Source organism: Hyperoodon ampullatus (genome assembly GCF_949752795.1).
Source record: "Hyperoodon ampullatus genome assembly, chromosome: 2".
In the NCBI taxonomy this organism is placed as follows: Eukaryota; Metazoa; Chordata; class Mammalia; order Artiodactyla; family Ziphiidae; genus Hyperoodon; species Hyperoodon ampullatus.
This window is the reverse complement of record NC_136915.1, coordinates 124,100,885-124,120,693: the sequence shown is the minus strand read 5'-3', so window position 1 is coordinate 124,120,693 and position 19,809 is coordinate 124,100,885. Positions and strand designations below refer to the sequence as shown.

General features: G+C 38.5%; 1 protein-coding gene across 3 annotated transcripts in view; it reads right to left on the bottom strand.

Moving 5' to 3' along the window:
- The window catches only part of SMYD3 (SET and MYND domain containing 3), a gene marked incomplete at its 5' end in the record, with an annotated part of 751,002 nt that overhangs the window by 424,675 nt on the left and 306,518 nt on the right, over positions 1–19,809 (bottom strand). The gene's annotated exons all lie outside the window — the stretch shown is intronic.

The window sequence follows — 19,809 nt, the reverse complement described above, 5'->3', positions numbered from 1 at the left end:
GACAGAATCTAATAAGTGGGTCATTAAGTAGTTTCCAAGGGACACAATTGCCCTATTAGTAATAATCATGATTCATCTGATACTAAATCATACATGCTCTAATATTGTTATTTGACATTAATATATGCATATCTTTTCTATACAGTTAAATAGTATACTCCATATCACATACAGACAGCCCTTGACATTCATTCATAGACTCCCTGTTTCTGATATTGGGGATTTGTAATTTGTAGAATCCTCCCTGAGCTTCAAGCAAACACCCCTCTGCCCAACTCCTCTGGTTCCCAGCAGGGGATGGCAGGCAGCAAGGGTTCAGAAAAGAGAGTCCCCTGTAGCCAGGGATGAGGAGAGAGGTAGGCACAGGGAAGCAAGAGTCTGCAGATGCATATCCACCCACAAATGTCTCACCAGGCAAAGAAGAAAGAAGTGTAGCCAGGGAGTGAGACTGGGGGTGTTCTCAGATCAACTATGCAGCCTGAGTTTCCTGTAAATAGCTCAGAAACCTTCCAATCTCCAAGATTTAAATTTCTTGTCCCTATATTTTCCTGCTTGAGGGTGACATACAACACTTATTTATTTGCTCATTCTGACATTTTGAAGAAATACTGAAAAGGGAGTCACAGTTATTAGAGAGGATGTCCAGCACCCTCTTGCTTCTCTTACTGACCTAAACCTATGCTGGAGCTACTGAAGGCACTCAAAGATCTCACCTAACCTTGATGTCACTTTAGCAGGCCTGCCCCATCTATGTCCCCCTTTTCCTCCGTGCAGCATACCATTTCCTCTTACCTGATAGGCACACTTGATTGGAACTGTGCATTCTGATTGGTCCTTTAGTATATGGAAAACTTCAGTATTTATAATATGCTGGAATTGCTAAATTCTATAATTTCATTAGATGAACTTAATCAAATCATAGCATTCAGTTTGACTTGTTTCCAAAATCACTTTTGATTATAACCTGAAAAGAACTGAAAAATTCTTTTAGTTGTAAAGACCTCTCATTTGTAAGACGATTTTAATCCTTTTATTTCTAGAGCGTTTATTCAAGCATCTTTCACTGAATACACAGGGTTTCTTTTTGTACACTGCTACTAGAGTACTAGTAGCTAGAGTGAACCAGGCCAGCAAGGGCCCTGTCCTCATGCAGCAGAAAGACAATAAACAAATAAATAAGTGGACAACACTTTAGACAATGCTATTGCTCCAAAGAGAATAAGATACAGTAGATTTAATAGGGAGCTCCTTTAAATGGAGTGGTCAAGGAGGCTTTTCTGAGGGGGTGACATCTATACTGAGACCCATAGACTTAAAACCATCCCAACCAGAGAACTAGCAGTTACAAGGGCCTTGAGTCAAAAATAGCTTGGTATGTTAGAAGGACAGAAAGAAGGCCAGTGTGGCTGAGGTCAGTGATTTAGGAAGGGTGCGGAGCAGTATGTCAGAGAGGTAAGCTGGGGTTATATATGTTAGTACTGACTGGCATGAGGAATTCAAATTGTATTCTAAGTGTAATGAGGATTAATGAAAGGTTTGGGGAGGAAGGAGCAAGTACAGCCTAATTTACTTTTTAAAAGATCACTCTGGTTGCTGTGTGGAAAGGTCATAAAGGAGCAGGAAAGGAAGAAAGAAGAGCAGTGAAATCTGGAAAATAACAGATTTTAGTTGTATTCTGAAGGAAGTGCTAACAGGACTCACTGATGGATTAGAACGGGGGTGGATAGTGATAGAATTAATCAAAAGTGATGACGACATATTTGTCCTGAGCAACTGAATGGAGGGTAATATTAATTACTGAGGTGAGAAAGAGACAAAGAGAGGTAGGCGGGAGAGGAGGTGGGGGGAATAAAGAGTTCTGCTCTGGTTCTTTCAGATATCCAAGTGGAGCTTTCCAGTAGGAAGCTGGATACACAAATCCAAAGTTCAGTGTAGAGGTCAGGGCTGGAGATACAAATTTTGGAGTATATTCACTAAAAGACAGCATTTAAAGCCATGGAACTAAATGAGAACCCTTAAAGGAGACAGTTTAGTTAGAAAGAAAGGGAGAAGAATGCCCAGAACCAAGCCTTTGGAAATTCCAATATTTAAAGGTTGATAACAGCAGAAAAACCATCAAAAGTTGTTGAAAAGAAATGGCTATCCAGTGACAGAAAACGAGGAGAGTGTGGGATGCTGGGAGCCAAGATGTGAGAGTCTATTAAAGAAAAGGGAGTGGTCAGTTATGTGGAAGGCTGCTGAAAAGTCAAGAGGGCAGAGATAAGACACTAGATTTGGCAAGGTTAAAGTCTTTGGTAACCTTATTATTAGTAGAGTTTCAGTGAAGTATGAGGAATGAAAGGTCCCCTTAGAATGAGCTGATAAGAGCATGGAAGGTGAGGAAAAATTTCACTACATTGGCCCAAACATTCATATTCCCTTTGAGTAAGTTGCTAAGTTATCTGAATTTATTCACCCAAACTTTACCCAAGAGTTACCTAAAAACAAAAGGTTCTAGGGCTCCACGTATCTACACTTCATGCTTTTGACAAAGGAAGGCAGAGAGAGAAAGAAGAGAGGCAGATGCTCTGAAAGCCAGGAAAGAATCAGAAATGATAAAATAAAGGCATTTGTGTCTCTTTGCAAAAGCAAGATCTGTTGCAGCAAAACATATCTTTCTTTGGGATGGGAAGGCTGCTCTCATCTTCATATACACAGTTCTTTGTTACCGTATTAAGAGCAATAGGGAAGATGGCGGAAGAGTAAGACGCGGAGATCACCTTCCTCCCCACGGATACACCAGAAGTACAGCTACACGTGGAACAACTCCTACAGAACACCTACTGAACGCTGGCAGAAGACCCCAGACCTCCCAAAAGGCAAGAAACTCCCCACATACCTGGGTAGGGCAAAGCGGAGAGATTCCCGCACAAAGGATCGGTGCCGAGCGGCAGTCACCAGCCTGAGAGGCTTGTCTGCTCGCCCGCCGGGGCAGGCGGCGCTGGAAGCTGAGGCTCGGGCTTCGGTCAGAGCGCAGGGAGAGGACTGGGGCTGGCGGCGAGAACTCAGCCTGAAGGGGGCTAATACGCCACAGCTAGCCGGGAGGGAGTCCGGGAAAACTCTGGAGCTGCCGAAGAGGCAAGAGACTTTTTCTTCCCTCTTGGTTTCCTGGTGCGCGAGGAGAGGGGATTAAGAGCGCTGCTTAAAGGGGCTCCACAGACGGGCGCGAGTCAGGACTGAAAGCGCGGAGCCCAGTGACGGGCGTGGGACGCTGGGGCTGCTGCTGCCGCCGCCAAGAAGCCTGTGTGCGAGCGCAGGTCACTGTCCACACCGCCCATCCGGGAGCCTGTGCAGCCCGCCACTGCCGGGGTCCCGGGATCCAGGGGCTGCTTCCCTGGGAGAACGCACGGCGCGCCTCGGGCTGGTGCAACGTCTCGCCGGCCTCCGCCGACGCACGCTCGCCCCGCACTCCGTGCCCCTCCCTCCCGCCCGGCCTGAGTGAGCCAGAGTCCCCGAAGAGGCTGCTCCTTTAACCCTGTCCTGTCTGAGCGAAGAACAGACGCCCTCCGGCGACCTACACGCAGAGGCGGGGCCAAATCCAAAGCTGAGACCCAGGTGCTGTGAGAACAAAGAAGAGAAAGGGAAATCTCTCCCAGCAGCCTCAGAAGCAGCGGATTAAAGCTCCATAATCAACTTGATGTACCCTGCATCTGTGGAATACATGAACAGACAACAAATCATCCCAAATTGAGGAGCCAGGAGTCAGTGCTGTGCCTCTGAGGTGGAAGAGCCAACCTCAGGACACTGGTCCACAAGAGACCTCCCAGCTCCACATAATATCAAACGGCGAAAATCTTCCAGAGATCTCCATCTTAACACCAGCACCCAGCTTCACTCAACGACCAGCAAGCTACAGTGCTGGACACCCTATGCCAAACAACTAGCAAGACAGGAACACAACACCACCCATTAGCAGAGAGGTGGCCTAAAATCATAAAAAGTCTGCAGACACCCCAAAACACGCCACCAGACGTGGACCTGCCCACCAGAAAGACAAGATCCAGCCTCATCCACCAGAACACAGGCACTAGTCCCCTCCACCAGGAAGCCTACACAACCCACTAAACCAACCTTAGCCACTGGGGACAGACACCAAAAACAACGGGAACTACGAACCTGCAGCCGGCAAAAAGGAGACCCCAAACACAGTAACATAAGCAAAATGAGAAAGCAGAAAAACACACAGCAGGAGAAGGAGCAAGATAAAAACCCACCAGACCTAACAAATGAAGAGGTAATAGGCAGTCTACCTGAAAAAGAATTCAGAATAATGATGGTAAAGATGATCCAAGATTCTATTTCCCAGATCCAAAATCTTGGAAATAGAATAGACAAAATGCAAGAAACAGTTAACAAGGACCTAGAAGAACTAAATATGAATCAAGCATCGATTAAAAACACAATAAATGAAATAAAAAATACTCTAGATGGGATCAATAGCAGAATAACTGAGGCAGAAGAACGGATAAGTGAGGTGGAAGATAAAATAGTGGAAATAACTGCTGCAGAGCAAAATAAAGAAAAAAGAATGAAAAGAACAGAGGACAGTCTCAGAGACCTCTGGGACAACATTAAACGCACCAACATTCGAATTATAGGGGTTCCAGAAGAAGAAGAGAAAAGGAAAGGGACTGAGAAAATATTTGAAGAGATTATAGTTGAAAACTTCCCTAATATGGGAAAGGAAATAGTTAATCAAGTCCAGGAGGCACAGAGAGTCCCATACAGAATAAATCCAAGGAGAAATACGCCAAGACACATATTAATCAAACTGTCAAAAATTAAACACAAAGAAATCATATTAAAAGCAGCAAGGCAAAAACAACAAATAACACACAAGGGAATCCCCATCAGGATAACAGCTGATCTCTCAGCAGAAACTCTACAAGCCAGAAGGGAGTGGCAGGACATAATTGAAGTGATGAAGGAGAAAAACCTGCAACCAAGACTACTCTACCCAGCAAGGATCTCATTCAGATTTGATGGAGAAATTAAAACGTTTACAGACAAGCAAAAGCTGAGAGAGTTCAGCACCACCAAACCAGCTTTACAACAAATGCTAAAGGAACTTCTCTAGGCAAGAAACACAACAGAAGGAAAAGACCTACAATAACGAACCCAAAACAATTAAGAAAATGGGAATAGGAACATACATATCGATCTTTACCTTAAATGTAAATGGACTAAATGCTCCCATCAAAAGACACAGATTGGCTGAATGGATACAAAAACAAGACCCATATATATGCTGTCTACAAGAGACCCACTTCAGACCTAGAGACACATACAGACTGAAAGTAAGGGGATGGAAAAAGATATTCCATGCAAATGGAAACCAAAAGAAAGCTGGAGTAGCAATTCTCATATCAGACAAAATAGACTTTAAAATAAAGACTACTAGAAGAGACAAAGAAGGACACTACATAATGATCAAGGGATCGATCCAAGAAGAAGATATAACAATTGTAAATATTTATGCACCCAACATAGTAGCATCTCAATACATAAGGCAAATACTAACAGCCATAAAAGGAGAAATCGACAGTAACACAATCATAGTAGGGGACTTTAACACCCCACTTTCACCAATGGACAGATCATCCAAAATGAAAATAAATAAGGAAACACAAGCTTTAAATGATACATTAAACAAGATGGACTTAATTGATATTTATAGGACATTCCATCCAAAAACAACAGAATACACATTTTTCTCAAGTGCTCATGGAACATTCTCAAGGATAGATCATATCTTGGGTCACAAATCAAGCCTTGGTAAATTTAAGAAAATTGGAATTGTATCAAGTATCTTTTCCGACCACAATGCTATGAGACTAGATATCAATTACAGGAAAAGATCTGTAAAAAATACAAACACATGGAGGCTAAACAATACACTACTTAATAACGAAGTGACCACTGAAGAAATCAAAGAGGAAATTAAAAAATACCTAGAAACAAATGACAATGGAGACACGACGACCCAAAACCTATGGGATGCAGCAAAAGCAGTTCTAAGAGGGAAGTTTATAGCAATACAAGCTCACCTTAAGAAACAGGAAACATCTCGAATAAACAACCTAACCTTGCACCTAAAGCAATTAGAGAAAGAAGAACAAAAACATCCCAAAGTTAGCAGAAGGAAAGAAATCATAAAAATCAGATCAGAAATAAATGAAAAAGAAATGAAGGAAACGATAGCAAAGATCAATAAAACTAAAAGCTGGTTCTTTGAGAAGATAAACAAAATTGACAAACCATTAGCCAGACTCATCAAAAAAAAAAGGGAGAAGACTCAAATCAATAGAATTAGAAATGAAAAAGGAGAAGTAACAACTGACACTGCAGAAATACAAAAGGTCATGAGAGATTACTATAAGCAACTCTATGCCAATAAAATGGACAACCTGGAAGAAATGGACAAATTCTTAGAAATGCACAACCTGCCAAGACTGAATCAGGAAGAAATAGAAAATATGAACAGACCAATCACAAGCACTGAAATTGAAACTGTGATAAAAAATCTTCCAACAAACAAGAGCCCAGGACCAGATGGCTTCACAGGCGAATTCTATCAAGCATTTAGAGAAGAGCTAACACCTATCCTTCTCAAACTCTTCCAAAATATAGCAGAGGGAGGAACACTCCCAAACTCATTCTACGAGGCCACCATCACCTTGATACCAAAACCAGACAAGGATGTCACAAAGAAAGAAAACTACAGGCCAATATCACTGATGAACATAGATGCAAAAATCCTCAACAAAATACTAGCAAACAGAATCCAACAGCACATTAAAAGGATCATACACCATGATCAAGTGGGGTTTATTCCAGGAATGCAAGGATTCTTCAATATACGCAAATCAATCAACGTGATACACCATATTAACAAATTGAAGGAGAAAAACCATATGATCATCTCAATAGATGCAGAGAAAGCTTTTGACAAAATTCAACACCCATTTATGATAAAAACCCTGCAGAAAGTAGGCATAGAGGGAACTCTCCTCAACATAATAAAGGCCATATATGACAAACCCACAGCCAGCATCGTCCTCAATGGTGAAAAACTGAAACCATTTCCACTAAGATCAGGAACAAGACAAGGTTGCCCACTCTCACCACTCTTATTCAACCTAGTTTTGGAAGTTTTAGCCACAGCAATCAGAGAAGAAAAGGAAATAAAAGGAATCCAAATCGGAAAAGAAGAAGTAAAGCTGTCACTGTTTGCAGATGACATGATACTCTACATAGAGAATCCTAAAGATGCTACCAGAAAACTACTAGAGCTAATCAATGAATTTTGTGAAGTAGCAGGATACAAATTTAATGCACAGAAATCTCTGGCATTCCTATATACTAATGATGAAAAATCTGAAAGTGAAATCAAGGAAACACTCCCATTTACCATTGCAACAAAAAGAATAAAATATCTAGGAATAAACCTACCTAAGGAGACAAAAGACCTGTATGCAGAAAATTATAAGACACTGATGAAAGAAATTAAAGATGATACAAATAGATGGAGAGATGTACCATGTTCTTGGATTGGAAGAATCAACATTGTGAAAATGACTCTACTACCCAAAGCAATCTACAGATTCAATGCAGTCCCTATCAAACTACCACTGGCATTTTTCACAGAACTAGAGCAAAAAATTTCACAATTTGTTTGGAAAAACAAAAGACCCCGAATAGCCAAAGCAATCTTGAGAACGAAAAACGGAGCTGGAGGAATCAGGCTCCCTGACTTCAGACTATACTACAAAGCTACAGTAATTAAGACAGTGTGGTACTGGCATAAAAACAGAAAGATAGATCAGTGGATCAGGATAGAAAGCCCAGAGATAAACCCACGCACATATGGACAACTTATCTTTGATAAAGGAGGCAGGAATGTACAGTGGAGAAAGGACAGCCTCTTCAATAAGTGGTGCTGGGGGCTTCCCTGGTGGCGCAGTGGTTGAGAGTCCGCCTGCCGATGCAGGGGACGCGGGTTCGTGCCCCGGTCTGGGAGGATCCCACATGCCGCGGAGCGGCTGGGCCTGCGAGCCATGGCTGCCGAGCCTGCGCGTCCGGAGCCTGTGCTCCGCAGCGGGAGAGGCCACAACAGTGAGAGGCCCACATACCGCAAAAAAAAAAAAAAAAAAAAAAAAAAAAAAAAAAAGTGGTGCTGGGAAAACTGGACAGGGACATGTAAAAGTATGAGATTAGATCATTCCCTAACACCATACACAAAAATAAGCTGAAAATGGATTAAAGACCTAAATGTAAGGCCAGAAACTATCAAACTCTTAGAGGAAAACATAGGTAGAACACTCTATGACATAAATCACAGCAAGATCCTTTTGGACCCACCTCCTAGAGAAATGGAACTAAAAACAAAGATAAACAAATGGGACCTAATGAAACTTCAAAGCTTTTGCACAGCAAAGGAAACCATAAACAAGACCAAAAGACAACCCTCAGAATGGGAGAAAATATTTGCAAATGAAGCAACTGACAAAGGATTAATCTCCAAAATTTATAAACAGCTCATGCAGCTCAATAGCAAAAAAACAAACAACCCAATCCAAAAATGGGCAGAAGACTTAAATAGGCATTTCTCCAAAGAAGATATACAGACTGCCAACAAACACATGAAAGAAGGCCTCTTTTTAACTATGGATATTATTTCAGATTCCTCCATTGCTTTTAGAAGTTCCCATTATCCTTGGAAATACCCATAATAAAACCAAAAATGAATGAATTAATGAAGTGGGATTTTTGAGCCAGATTTTAGATTTTCAGATAAATTTAGAAACTATATTAACATCATATAGAAACTACAGTAACATCATTTAGATTAAGAAGAACAATTTAGTGGCCTGAAATAATTTCCACAAGTAAAGCACCAATATTCTTTTTTATATTCATTAATAATGACAATTATTCTAAGTCTACAATTAGTAGTTCATTAATTTAAAAGTAAAAGTCATTATAGGAATAATGTTAGAACATCTCCTAATAAATTATCTTTGCTTATACCCAAAAATTCTACACTATCTATTTACTGAGAAACTCTTCATGTGGTTTTTGTTCATCTTATCGTCCTGCTAAAATTCTTTTAAATAAATTTCTCTCACTAATTAAAAATAAAAGGGATTAGTGTCAATTTAAATGAAATAACTAGCAATAACCTGCTGAGTAATTAGCTTAGGTTAATAATAGGTGTTACATTGCTTCAGTCTATCTGCCACAGAACAAAATAATACCAATAATGTATTTAATCCTAAAAATTTTTTAATGTTAAATCTATAGAAAAATGATTAAAATTGCCCCTTATCCATTTCATAGAGACGGTGCAAAGTTACATAACACACCTTTCAATTATTGTGAGCTTCTGAGAAATTTCCGTAATATTGAAACTATCTCAATGTCTATGAATACCTACAACAAACTTATATATATTTTTAGTCCTAAAAATCTGGGTCTGGGTTTTTCCAGGTATTCAAACAGATGAACCCCCCAAAATGAGGCATTCACATCAAAGTCACTGTCTAGATACATAAAATAATTGCAATATCATAGAATTTAAACAATAATTTGAGAAATTTCTTAGGATTTTTAAATTTGAAAATGCGCCAAGCCTTTAAGAACCATTGCTTTTCCTACATGATGTTTTCCAAATATCCATGCCACTCTGCATATAATGTTTTGCATTTTTCCAATTGTTCCCAATGATCAATTCATTAATTCTCACACTATTATGATCTGTGGGTTAGTAATATCAATTCTTTTTTAACAAGTAGAAAAACCAAGCTTGAAAGAGAAAGAAAGGGTCATTTATTTCTAATTCGTACCCCCCTAGAAAGATTTAAAGTGCTTTGCATAAACACAATTAATACAATAAGTTAACAATTTTTTTAAAGGTACACAAAGAAATCATAACCTGGAGGGAGGTCCAGATCAACATGGTGAGTAAGAAGATTCTGAGCTCACTTCTTCCCACAGACATGTCAAAGCTACAACTACATATGGGACAACTATCTCTGAGAACAACCTGAAGACTAGCAGAAGATTCTCTACAACTAAGGACATAAAGAAAAGGCCACATTGAGACAGATGGGAGGAGTCTCCCGCCTACAATATGACACAGTCTAGTCAGAACCCACAACCCTGGTGTGGCAACACAAAAGCAGGAGGGATACCACAACCACAGAGGTCCCCCCTGGGAAGTGAGGGGTCTAAGCCCCAGACTGGTCTCTTTGACATCAGTCTTGGCTATATTTTTTGGATCTGTCTCCTCAAGCAAGGGCAACAAAAGCAAAATTAAACAAATGGAACTACATCAAACTAAAAAGCTTTTGCTGAGAGAAGGAAATCATTAACAAAAAGAAAAGGCAACCTACTGAATTAGAAAAGATATTTTAAAATCCTATATGCAATAAGGGGTTAATATAAAAAAATATGAAGAATTCTTACAACTCATATAAAAAAAATCTAATTAAAAAATGGGCAGAGAACCTGAATAGACATTTTTCCAAGGAAGACATACAGATGGCCAAGATAAACATGAAAAGATATTCAACACCACAAATCATTAGGGAAATGCAAATAAAAATTTATTACCTCACACCTGTAAGAATGGCTATTCCCCCCCCCAAAAAAACAAGAAATAACAAGTGATGGAAAGGATGTGGAAAAAAAGGGGACCCTTCTGCACTGTTGGTGGGAATGTAAATTGGTGCAGCCACAATAGAAAACAATATGGAAGTTTTTAAAAATTAAAAATAGAACTACCATATGATCCAGTCATTCCACTTCCAGGTATTTATCCAAAGAAAACAAAACACTAATTTGGAAAGATATCTGCACCCTTATGTTCACTGCAGCATCATTCACAATAGTGAAGATATGGAAGCAACTTAAGTGTCCACTGATAGATGAATGGATAAAAATTATGCAAATTATATATATATATATAATGGAATATTACTCAGCCATATAAAATAATGAAATCTTGCCATTTGAGACAACATGATGCATCTAGAGGATATTATGCTAAGGGAAGTAAGTGAGAGAAAGACAAATATTGTATGATTTCACTTCTATGTGGAATCTAAAAAACAAAACACAAGAACAAACAAAATGAAACAGAAACACAGACTCATAGAAAGAACAAACTGGTGGTTGTCAGAAGACAGGCAAGTAAGGAGTTGGCTGAAATAGCCTGAAGGAATTATGAGGCATAGCTTCCAGTTATAAAATAAATAAGTCATGGGGATATAATGCCCAGCACAGGGAATACAGTCAATAATACTGCAATAACTTTGCATGGTCACAGATGGTTACTAGACTCATTGTGGTGATCAATTTGTAATGTATATAAATGTTGAATTACTACACGGTACACCTGAAACTAATACAATATTGCATGTCAACTATACTTCAACTTAAAAAAAGAAAGAGAAAAAAAAAAGAAATCATAAGCTAAAGAAAATGAGAGAGGGAACAGCAAACCAGGAGTTAGGCTGGAATACAAAACACATGCAAGGCAGGTTCAAGTTTGGAAAGATACAATAATAGGTCCGAGACACCACAGAGAAGTTTTAGAGCAGAGCTGGGGATAGCTTCATTGTTTATGATTCTCAGGTTACCATTACGTCCCCAGGCAAAGTCACCTGCAAAATATATCCTCACTCTTACACCGTTTGGCTTATTTTTATCATTAAAGAACAATATCATGATCCTTGTACCTTTCTTGATTAAGAAGAAATTCTTCTAGAGCAGCATTATCCTAGATAACTTTCTGCAATAATAGCAATGTTCTATGCCTGCGCCATTAAATATGGTAGCCAGTAGCCACATGTGGCTATTTAACACTTGAAATATGGGTAGTGCAGTGGAAAAACCTGATTTTAAATCTGATTTTATTTTAATTAATTTAAACTTAAGTAGCCAAATGTAGCTAGTGGCTGTTGTATTTGACAGTTTAGTTCTAACGCATATATGCATGGGTATAAATTTCTTTGTCATGGTAGTATCTTTCTCAGTCACTTAGCTTCCCAACTCAGAAGTATTTTTCATATGAGGTATATTTTCACCTAAATAATTTAATTACTTGTCTAACTAATGCATTTTATTCAAGAGAATTTTTTCAAAGTATGAACTCAGTATTCTCTTGCCTCATGAGTTCCCTGGGTTATTGCTAAGCACGATTTTGAAGCACTCAGATTCTGGTCCTCATTCATTCCTGAAAGCAGTCTTTCATTCTCTTAAACTATCAGTCATTCGTACCCTTCTCTCACTCCAGCTGACATTCCACTTTCAAAGAGGTGTGCTTTCTCTCCTGTTTCTTGCTTTTTTGATATGCCTTGTGGACACTTGCAGAGTGTAATAAAGATGCTGTCCAGAAAGCAGCTTCTGTGGTCACTGGGCAGTTGACAGCAGCAGCAACACATGGACCTATTTTAAAAAGCAAATACATATCCCTACTACAGGGAACAATATAGGATACAAAATGCAGCTGTAGTATTTTTACAGTGCTCAGACAAGCATCAACGTCATAATTCTAAACTCCACATTAAAAATTGATTTTGGGGGGTTTTACTAAAATGCACGTCCACACACATTGATATACAGAAAAAAGAAAGCACACTTTAAATGGCAAGGGAAAAAATCAAAATAAAATCTTAACATATTTCATAAATATCCTGGAGATAATATCCCCTACATTTCAAAACTGCCTTAGTCATCTAGGGCACCAGTTGTTCATCAGATACAGCACTTGACACATAAAGGCATGGCATGAATGACAATTACTGTTTTGGGTACAAATCTGTACAGATCACACACATGATCCAATACCATACCAACTTTCCATAGCAAATCAATTTTTTCAAAATAAAGGGTACATTCAATGTTTATTTTGTGTTAAGGATGGGAAATTAAATGAAAGGGGAACAAGTGACATTAAAATCCTTATGCCCTAGTTTAGATTTTCCATGGGAGCAATGAACAGATTTTATTAAATTTAACCTAATTTTGCTATGGCAACAGTTGTATCATATGAGATCATAGTCCAGGAGAAACACAGCATTTACTCTCTTATTCTAGCAATTTGATCTTTCATAGTTTGACTTAAAAGCCATAGTTTTTAATGTCAATGAGAAAAATATAGGAAGAGAGAGAGAGACATTTAGGATGATTAGAACATTTACATTTATAATAAATGTAATTTATGCATCTTCCTTTGGAAGCCCTTTTGTGACACAAAACTTACTCAGTGGTTAGGGGGTTAATGAACGAAATGGATCACTGGATTAAAAATAAAAATCACTATTAAAAAAATGCAACACCAAGAGAATTAGACACTACATAATACTGTAACCACTGAGAATTCTCAACAGTAAAATAAACCCTTGTAGTCCCAGCATTTTCATTAGTTTTCCAGTAGCGCTGGATGCAGTGTGAATTACAATGAGGAAGAAAGCAATGGCTGCTGCCTTTAAAGAACATACACTGTACAGAGGGAAAGCACTCCTTCAAGACACACTGCGATGGTTATTGGCCTCTCTTACCATATGTGTCTTAAGTTTTAACACCTTAAATTATCTCATGTGAGGGAATATTGCATTTATTCTGCAAGATGATAAATGCTAAATAGCTAACATAGTGAACCATGCTGCAATGTACATTTTAACTTAAGAATATCGAGTTCTATATACCAGTTAAAACTTGTGCACAATTTGGAAACAGAATTATGTTTAAATTATGTGTCTACTTAAGCAGATGCAAAAGTAACATAAAGAGTGATTGAAACTCATACAAAGGAAAAAAAATCAGGTTATATTACCTATGAGACCATTTCAGTTCAAAAGGAGAAAGGTAGGGGGTGCAGAGATGCACCGACTACTGAAAAATGAAACGTGACACTAAATCAGATTTTACAGAACAGATTTATATTTTACCCTGCATAGGTTTCTATTCACCCAGTACTAAAAATAGGACTACTTTTGAACTACTAACTTGGAAAAAAATTAAAGGTCAAATATCTCATTAACAGATCTTCTCTTAAGTGTTAAGGCTCAGACAGGAAGATCACAGAAGAAAAAAACAAGAGTTAACACTTTAATCCACTGTAATTAGAAAGTGTGGAGCCCATAACCACACTCCCAGTTTGTGAGTCACCCACAAACCCAGTTTGTGGATGACTCACAAACTGGAGAACAATTATACCACAGAAGTCCACCCACTGGAGTGAAGGTTCTGAGCCCCATATCAGGCTTCCCAAGCTGGGGGTCCGGCAATGGGAGGAGGAATTCTCAAAGAGTCAGACTTTGAAGGCTAGCGGGATTTGACTGCAGGACTTCGACAGGACTGCTGGAAACAGAGACTCCACTCTTGGAGGGCACACACAAAGTAGTGTGCACATCAGGACCCAGGGGGAAGGAGCAGTGGCCGCAAAGGAAACTGAACCAGAACAACCTGCTAGTGCTGGAGGGTCTCCTGCAGAGACAGGGGGTGGCTGTGGCTCACTGCAGGGACAAGGACACTAGCAGCAGAAGTTCTGGGAAGTACTCCTTGGAATGAGCCCTCCCAGACTTTGCCATTAGCACCACCAAAGAGCCTGTAGCCTCCAGTACTGGGTTGCCTCAGGCCAAACAACCTACAGGGAAGGAACTCTGTCCCACCCATCAGCAGACAAGTGGATTAACGTTTTACTGAGCTCTACATACCAGAGCAACATGCAGCTCTACCCACCACCAGTCCCTCCCATAAGGAAGTTTGCATGAGCCTCTTAGATAGCCTCATCCACCAGAGGGCTGACAGCAGAAGCAAGAAAACTACAATGCTGCAGCCTGTAGAATGAAAACCACATTCACAGAAAGACAGACAAATTGAAAAGGCAGAAGACTATGTACCAGATGAAGGAACAAGATAAAACCCCAGAAAAACAACTAAATGAAGTGGAGATAGGCAACCTTCCAGAAAAAGAATTCAGAATAATGAGAGTGAAGATGATCCAGGACCTCGGAAAAAGAGTGGAGGCAAAGGTTGAGAAGATACAAGAAATGTTTAACACTGACCTAGAAGAATTAAAGAACAAACAACCAGAGATGAACAATACAATAACTGAAATGAAAAATACACTAGAAGGAATCAATAGCAGAATAACTGAGGCAGAAGAACGGTTAAGTGACCTAGAAGACAGAATGGTAGAAATCACTGCTATGGAACAGAATAAAGAAAAAAGAATGAAAAGAAATGAGGAAAACCTAAGAGACCTCTGGGACAACATTAAATGCAGCAAAATTCACATTATGGGGATCCCAGAAGAAGAAGAGAAAGACAAAGGACCCGTGAAAATATTTGAAGAGATTATAGTTGACACCTTTCCTAACATGGGAAATGAAACAGCCACCCAAGTCCAGGAAGTACAGAGAGTCCCAGGCAGGATAAAACCAAGGAGAAACATGCCAGACACATACTAATCAAATTGACAAAAATTAAAGACAAAGAAAAATTATTAAAAGCAACAAGGGAAAAATGACAAATAACATACAAAGGAACTCCCATAAGGTTAACAGCTGATTTCTCAGCAGAAACTCTACAAGCCAGAAGGGAGTGGCATGATATATTTAAAATAATGAAAGGGAAGAACCTACAACCAAGATTACTCTACCTGGCAAGGGTCTCATTCAGATTCGACAGAGATATCAAAAGCTTTACAGACAAGCAAAAGCTAAGACAATTCATTGCCACCAAACCAGCTCTACCACAAATGCTAAAGGAACTTCTCTAAGTGGGAAACACAAGAGAAGAAAAGGACCTACAAAAATATACCCCCCAAAATTAAGAAAATGGTAATAGGAACATACATATTGATAACTACCTTAAATGTGAATGGATTAAATGATCCAACCAAAAGACACAGGCTCACTGAATGGATAAAAAACAAGACCCATATATATGTAGTCTATAAGAGACCCACTTCAGACCTAGGGACACATAACAGCCTGAAAGTGAGGGGATGGAAAAAGATATTCCATGCAAATGGAAGTCAGAAGAAAGGTGGAGCAGCAATACTCATATCAGATAAAATAGACTTTAAAATAAAGAATGTTACAAGAGACAAGGAAGGACACTACATAATGATCAGGGCATCAATCCAAGAAGAAGATATAATAATTATATATATACACACCCAACATAGGAGCACCTCAGTACATAAGGCAAATGCTAAGAGCTATAAAAGAGGAAATCAACAGTTAACACAATAATGGTGGGGGAATTTAACAACTCACTTACACCAATGGACAGATTATCCAGACAGAAAATGAATAAGGAAACACAAGCTTTAAATGACACAATAGACCAGATAGACTTAATTGTTATTTATAGGACATTCTATCCAAAAACAGCAGATTACACTTTCTTCTCAAGTGCACAGAGAACATCTTCCAGGATAGATCACATCTTGGGTCACAAATCAAGCCTCAGTAAATTTAAGAAAATTGAAATCATATCAAGCATCTTTTCTGACCACAATGCTATGAGATTAGAAATAAATTACAGGGGAAAAAACGTAAAAAAACACAAACACATGGAGGCTAAACAATACGTTACTAAATAACCAGGAGATCACTGAAGAAATCAAAGAGGAAATCAAAAAATACCTAGAGACAAATGACAACAAAAACACAATCCAAAACCTGAGGTATGCAGCAAAAGCAGTGCTAAGGGGGGAATTTATAGCAATACAATCTTACCTCAAGAAACAAGAAAATTCTTAAATACACAACCTAAACTTACACCTAAAGGAACTACAGAATGAAGAACAAACAAAACCCAAAGTTAGTAGAAGGAAAGAAATCATAAAGATCAGAGCAGAAATAAATGAAATAGAAACAAAGAAAACAAGAGCAAAGATCAATAAAACTAAAAGCTGGTTCTTCGAGAAGATAAACAAAATTGATAAACCATTAGCCAGACTCATTAAGAAAAAGAGGGAGAGTACTCAAATCAATAAAATCAGAAATGAAAAAGGAGAAGTTGCAATGGACATGGCAAATACAAAGCATCATAAAAGACTACTACAAGCAACTCTATGCCAAAAAAATGGACAACCTGGAAGAAATGGAGAAATGCTTAGAAAGGTATAACCTTCCAAGACTGAACCAGGAAGAAATAGAAAATATGAACAGACCAATCACAAGTACTGAAATTGAAACTGTGATTTAAAATCTTCCAACAAACAAAAGTCCAGGACCATATGGTTTCAGAGGTGAATTCTATCAAACATTTAGAGAAGAGCTATCACCCATCCTTCTCAAACTCTTCCAAAAAATAACAGAAGAAGGAACACTCCCAAACTCCTTCTACGAGGCCACCATCACCCTGACAATGAAACCAGACAAAGATACTACAAAAAGAAAATTATAGACCAATATCACTGATTAATATAGATTCAAAAATCCTGAACAAAATACTAGCAAAGAGAATCCAACAACACATTAAAAGGATCATACACTATGATCAAGTAGGATTTATCCCAGGGATGCAAGGATTTTTCAATATATGCAAATCATTCAGTGTGATACACCATATTAGCAAATTGAAGAATAAAAGCTATATGATCAGCTCCATAGATGCAGAAAAAGCTTTTGACAAAATTCAAAATCCATTTATGACAAAAACTCTCCAGAAAGTGGGCATAAAGTGAACCTACCTCAACATAATAAAGGCCATATACAACAAATTCACAGCCAACATCATTCTCAACGGTGAAAAACTGAAAGCATTTCCTCTAAGATCAGGAACAAGATGAGGATGTCCACTTTCACCACCATTATTCAACATAGTTTTAGAAGTCACAGCCATGGCAATCAGAGAAGAAAAAGAAATAAAAGGAATACAAATTGGAAAAGAAGAAGTAAAACTGTCACTGTTTGCAGATGACATGATACTATACATGGAAAATCCTAAAGATGCCACCAGAAAACTACTAGAGCTAATCAATGAATCTGGTAAAGTTGCAGGATACAAAATTAATGCACAGAAATCTCTTGCATTCCTATACACTAACAATGAAAGGTCAGAAAGAGAAATCAAGGAAACAATCCCATTCACCATTGCAACAAAAAGAATAAAATACCTGGGAATAAACCTACATAAGGAAGTAAAAGACCTGTACTCAGGAAACTATAAGACACTGTTGAAAGAAACTAAAGATGACACAAATGGATGGAGAGATATACCATGTTCTTGGATTGGAAGAATCAATATTGTGCAAATGACTATACTACTCAAAGCAATCTACAGATTCAGTGCAATCCTTATCAAACTACCAATGGCATTTTTTACAGAACTAGAACAAAAAATCTTAAAATTTGTATGGAGACACAAAAGACCCCGAATACCCAAAGCAATCTTGAGGGAAAAAAATGGAGCTGGAGGAATCAGACTTCTTGACTTAAGACTATACTACAAAGCTATAGTAATCAAGACAACATGGTACTGGCACAAAAACAGAAATATAGATCAATGGAACAGGATAGATAGCCCAAAGATAAACCCCCACACCTATGGTCAACTAATCTATGACAAAGGAGACAAGGATATACAATGGAGAAAAGACAGTCTCTTCAATAAGTGGTGCTGGGAAAACTGGACAACTACATGTAAAAGAATGAAATTAGAAAACTCCCTAGCACCATACACAAAAATAAACTCAAAATGGATGAAAGACCTAAATGTAAGACCAGACACTATAAAACTCTTAGAGGATAACACAGGAAGAACACTCTGACATATATCACAGCAACATCTTTTTTGATCCACCTCCTAGAGTAATGGAAATAAAAACAAAAATAAGCAATTGGGACCTAATGAAACTTAAAAGCTTTTGCACAGCAAAGGAAACTATAAAACGACGAAAAGACAACCCTCAGAATGGGAGAAAGTATTTGCAAATTAATCAATGGACAAAGGATTAATCTCCAAAATATATAAACAGCCCATGCAGCTCAATATTAAAGAAACAAACAACCCAATCAAAAAATGGGCAGAAGTCCTAAATAGACAGTTCACCAAAGAAGACATACAGATGGCCAACAAACACATGAAAAGATGCTCAACATCACTAATTATTAGAGAAATGCAAATCGAAACTACAATGAGGTATCACCTCACACTGGTTAGAATAGGCATCATCAGAAAATCTACAAACAACAAATGCTGAAGAGGGTGTGGAGAAAAGGGAACACTCTTGCACTGTTGGTGGGAATGTAAATTGATACAGCCACTATGGAGAACAGTATGGAGGTTCCTTAAAAAGTAAAAATAGAATTACCATATGACCCATCAATCCCACTACTGGGCATATGCCCAGAGGAAACCATAATTCAAAAAGAAAACATGTACCGTAATGTTCATTGCAGCACTATTTACAATAGCCAGGTCATGGAAGCAACCTAAATGCCCATCGACAGACAAATGGATAAAGAAGATGTGGTACATATTTGCAATGGAATATTACTCAGCCATAAAAAGAAACGAAATTGAGCTATTTGTAATGAGGTGGATGGACCTAGAGTCTGTCATACAGAGTGAAGTAAGTCAGAAAGAGAAAGACAAATACCGTATGCTAACACATATATATATAGAATTTAAGAAAAAAAATGTCATGAAGAACCTAGGGGTAAGACAGGAATAAAGACACAGACCTACTAGAGAATGGACTTGGGGATATGGGGAGGGGGAAGGGTAAGCTGTGACAAAGCG